Raw genomic sequence first — 5,525 nt, 5'->3', positions numbered from 1 at the left:
TCTCGTTTTAGCGCAATATCACGTCATACATTTTGACACGTTTGTCCTCTTTCTAAGCAAATTAAGACACTAATACTGTCATGAAGCATATCGATGTTTTTGCTAATATATTCTCTTTCATGTAGAATGTTGGCATTGTGTATTAGTTGCTGTGCTTTTAAAACAATTCAGGATTCATGAAAAAATACTCTGTTTTAAATTATAATTTGCATAATTTATGTAAATTAGGTAATAATTAACAAGGATATCCCAATTATTTTATGACAATTTTCTTCTCTTCCTTATCCTAAGTCTTTATTTCCAATTTTAGGGCAGTTCTGGTTAAACATATATTCAGAAATACTTGTTTTCCCTATATCGACCTAATATGCAAATTTATGCAAATTACTTGCTTATTTGCATAGATACAGCGTGTCTCTTTGGATGAATCTTTTTCTTTTGACTCAAGGAACATATGTGCCAAGTGGGACATTTGTACTCAAAAATGCAGCGTTCACCCCTTTTTTTGCAGTTAACAAGTCTACTACAAGTTTCTTCGCGCTTAGGAAGAGGAATAGGAAGATAGTCATCGTTTTCATGTAATGACGAATGTTCTTAGAATGTCCCAGACCTATAGGTCAAAATAATTGATCGCATCATTTATTAAGTGCGATCCATATCCACTTCACAACTTTTTTACACAGTGCTTGGAATAGCGCTAAAATTGATCCTTTTTCAGATTGGACTATAAAATATTTAGGTATAATTCTTCATTTTTTGCCGCGCTTTGTGCTCGCATCAATCGTTTAGTTATATACCTATCTTGTTCTTGATTACAAACGTTCTTAGAATGTCCATGTTTTAGGTCAGAACGTAAAACAAAAATTCAGCTCGCGTGACGCGCTCGCATTATTTGTTTGTTGAAATATGTATCGTTTTCATGGCTGACTGCAAACGGTCGTTAACAGGACCCCTTTTCGATCAGGTTAGAACGTATATGAAAATTTATGATCACGCTTCGCGCTTGCATTGATTATTTAGCTATACGCATCTTATTCAGGATCACAAACATTGCCCAGAATGATCAATTTTTAGGAATACATACATGAAATATCCAACAATTTTAGCTTGCGCTTCGCGCTCACACTATTTCCATAGGGCTTATGGGATTGTTATATATTTAGGTTGTGTTCAAAGAATAAAGCTAAGAAGTGACTGTTAGGACTACCCCTTTGGCCATGGCCCCCAAAAGTTCTACAACCCAGAACAAAAAATAGAAGGAGGAAAGAAAAGCAAAGGAAAAGTGCAAGATATGCTGTTACAGGGCCTATTTACTGAATATAATGTCAGAAATGTCTCAAAGTTAGATTCTCATGAAAAGGTTTATTTTTTCTCGATCGCTTTGCTCGGTTGGGACTTTTATTACGCAGCTATTTGGCACACGCGTCATACTTTGCACCTCTTTTATTTTACTCTTCACGCTACCGCCGCATAAATCTCCGCGCACAATCATTAAAAAAAGAATCCTTTCCACAGTGGCGTACAGCCAAAAAAAAAAAAAAAGGAAAGAAAAGGAAAGAGAAAAGGGTAATAAACGATATCATTTTCTGAATACTATGTCAAAATCTGTCACAAAATTTGATTTCTGTAATAAAAATGTCAACACTTTTGCTCGCTTGCAAATTTTTATTTGGAATAAACTCTGCCCGATGTACACCATATCTGGCCCCTCAAAAATGTTGCCTCATTATACACCACTGCCTCTTCATACCATGATTATGACCGGGATATTGTGGCTCTTGCCCTCCCCCTGACCACTGACCCCTGATACGCCCCTGCACTATGTTTTTTTAAGTGGGGGGGGGGGGGGGGGGGGGGGGGGGGCTCGGTTCATCCTCATATCCTTCTACTCAGAATAAAGCTAGAGAAACTGAAAGGGATATGAAGTAGAATTGGCGAAGATTAATCAAATATGTATTTGTCTATTATGTCAATGTATAAACATATTTCAAATAAAATAAAAAAAGGTATTTGATTTTCCGGAATTTCCTTAATTTTCGTCATAAACAAACCACACATCACTCCCACCCACACCCCCACTCACACAAACACACACCCTCACACACACACACACACACACCCTCACACACACACCCTCACCCTCACACACACACACACACACATACAGTGCGTCCCACAAAAAACGAAACCGAGATTTATCATAACTTAATCACAAATACAATAGACAAATGACCTACCAATGTAAAGCCAAGAATCTCCTCTTTCATCTGAATTTACTTAGATTATTTCTTATTCACGCATGAGTGAGCAAAAACAATTTGAAGAGGGGAAACCAAAAAGTCATTTGGCGGGCTGTATCTGGGTTTCAAAAAGAAAACCACATTTTTTAAAAGTTCAATATCTGCTCTTTAATTTGATGCCTCAATATAGTACTAGTCCAGTAGATATGTGAAAAAGATGCTCGAATCTGGCAGAAAGTGTAAAATTTGGCATACAGGGGTAATTTAGGGCGCTGACTTCAAAAATTGCCAGCCCCAAGCGATTTGACCATCGGATCGGCCGCCATTTTGAAATCCAAGATGGCCGCCATGAAAAATCATTAAATGTCATTTTCTTGAGTTTTACATGGCATGTGACACTGAAATTTGGCATACAGGGGTATTTTGAGGCACTGATTTTAAATATTGCCGGCCCTCAGATTTCACCATTTGGTCGGCGGCAGAATGGGCGCCATCTTGAAATCCAAGATGGCCGTCATGACATATTATTGCACTCATTTTCTCAAGTTTTATATGAACTGCGGTATTGAAATTTGGCATATCGGCTTAATTTAGGGTGCTGATTTCATATATTGCCGGCCCCAAGTGATTTGACCATCGGATCGGCCGCCATTCTGGGACGCACTGTATGTGTGTGTGTGTGGGGGGTGAGGGTTTGCGTGTGTGTGTCTGGGTGCGCGCAAGTGTGTGTGTTTACATGAGTTACCGTTTCTCATTAGGTATATATTGCGTCTTTTGCAAAGGGTTTTGTGTTTCAGTTACAAAGGTGTTAATGACAAGTCTATATTCTTCATTTTCACCCGACAATGCGGACTGCGTTGTCGCTTTAATTAATATCTATTTTTCTTTTTTTTAAATCATCTTTTAACTTTATTACATGGATTTTTTTTACTATTTTCAACTTAATTCAATGTCATATGTGATACTTTGCATGTCACGCGAGTGGGATTTGGAAGGGGCGGCTCTATATCATCATCCAATGCCTTATTCTAAAATATTTTCCAGTACATTATAACAAATTTATATGAAATATTACTATCAGGAAAAGTATGCCTATGCATGAAATATATAATCGCCGAATCAACATATTTTAAGTAAGTTGTTGCTTAACATCTTAAATTAAATGTAATTATCTAAAATATTCTTGCCTATACCCTGTATACGAGGAATTCGTTGACTAAGCAGCGGCCACTCCATGCAGTATCTGATTTTGAATGCCCATTTCCTAATTTCCATGCACCTCAATAACGATATAAGATATATATACATGTATAATGAATTCACATGTGGAAAAAAATAACTTGAGTTCCCATTCCTTAGATTGCACGCTCTTTATAAAAATTCAGAAGATTCATTTAAATAATGTTTTGCAGATATAATGAACCCACGTGTGGGAAAATGGTTATGCCTGTTATTATTTCTTTATATTGTGTGTTATTTATCTAGATTCTAGTGACTTGTTTGATAATTAATTTTGGCGAAAATGCATTCAAGTGACAAATGAATTACAATGACAGAAAAAACCAAGGCGATCATGGCTATCGCGAAATTAAACGGTCATAACATTTAATCTAAATGATTTAAATGTGAAACTAACCGGTAAAACCTACAGTTTAGAATCTATGAAATTTATTACTCTTTACACATGAGGCAGGTGCTCTCATGTGACGTCACAAAATATAAAAAATAATGAAAATTTTCAGTTATTCTTTGTTGGATTTTCAACATGTCTTTACAAATAGGTTTAGGATATTTGTTTCCTTTTATTTTATCAAAACCAATCTGATTTCGAGCGAAAATTCCCGCTCGATTTCAGAGCGTTCTGATTAGAGGCGTACAAATGGCAGTAAGAAACAAATCTTAGCTCCTTTTCTGTTCACACTTTACCATAATGAAAATACATAAAAGAACGATTCTGTTGGTCTCTCTGAAATCGGCAGTCTAAATGATTTATCATCATGCATTCGTTAAGTATTTCATGAAGTTTGTTACCTAAACGATTTCTTTATCAATTTATTTCATCTATTTCATTGACTAGTGTCCATTGCATTGTTTTTGTGATTCTCTTAAAGGCAAACTCTACCCGAGAAAAGTTGATGCGAATATAGATGAAAAAATCAAAGAAGCATAATGCTGAGTATTTCAATACAAGGAAGTTATGACATTGTGAGGTGTCGCTTGATTTTCACTAAGCAAATTATATCGGTATGGAAATAAGGAATTAAGTAGTTGACGTGATGCAGTCGTTATTTCTTATAATTTAATTGTAAAATTGTTTTCCTGATTGTTATGTAAAACAATGAAAATTTTGTTCCCCCTAAACATTTAGATATTGTCATTGCTAAAACCGACTGTGATTAAAAAGACTTTCCTTATTGTCATAACGACACCTGATAATTCATATAATAGAATACAAATAATTAGTATGTGACGTCATCGGCGCTCTCATCTGCTTTGTGAAACTTTCAAAATGGTTTACTTTTGGGGGGCGTTGTGATGTGCGCATTTAATCCAGGCTACATATGGGGGAGATACAAATTGATGCAGAGGTTTGAGGTTCGAGTCTTGGTCACGTCTTTTGGATGACGTTTAGAGTTCGGTAAAGTACAAAAAATGTCATATCTGATTGATACACGTCTGTGAGAAAAACCGTCAATCACAAACACCCTACACGCATATACCAACGCACACACATCCACATTTACACGCACACGCCCACCACACACACACACACACACACACAACCACACACACATAATTGGGTTGGACCTGACCGTTAAAGTTAATTCACAAAAGCTGTGGACAAAATGGGGTTACTGAAAGGAATATTTTTTTATGATGTTAGAAGAATGCATGCATCTCATGTCTATGCTTTTAAAGTCGACAAAATACATTCTTTATTTTTTTTCAATAGTACATTGTAGTATGAAATATTAAGTCAAGCAGAACAAATGTACGTAGTCATTCATGACAATGTTGTAGAAGACAATCAGTAAAAAATAAAATGATGATAATGGTATAAACTATCAAATATAACAAGTTCAGTGTATTAGATAGAGAATTGAAATCACATATTACAGTTGTGTTTAATTGTACACTGCAAAAACTCTGGTGTTGATTTAACACCAGCCCGGAATCTATATACGGCCACCCCAGATAAGTGTTAAACAACACCAGTTTCCTTTTGGTCTAACACCAGATATGTGTTTATACAACACCAATTAGTATTGAAACAGCATCAGTTTG

Source organism: Lytechinus pictus, chromosome 11, assembly GCF_037042905.1.
Source record: "Lytechinus pictus isolate F3 Inbred chromosome 11, Lp3.0, whole genome shotgun sequence".
Classification (NCBI taxonomy): Eukaryota; Metazoa; Echinodermata; class Echinoidea; order Temnopleuroida; family Toxopneustidae; genus Lytechinus; species Lytechinus pictus.
This window is presented reverse-complemented; position numbering follows the sequence as displayed.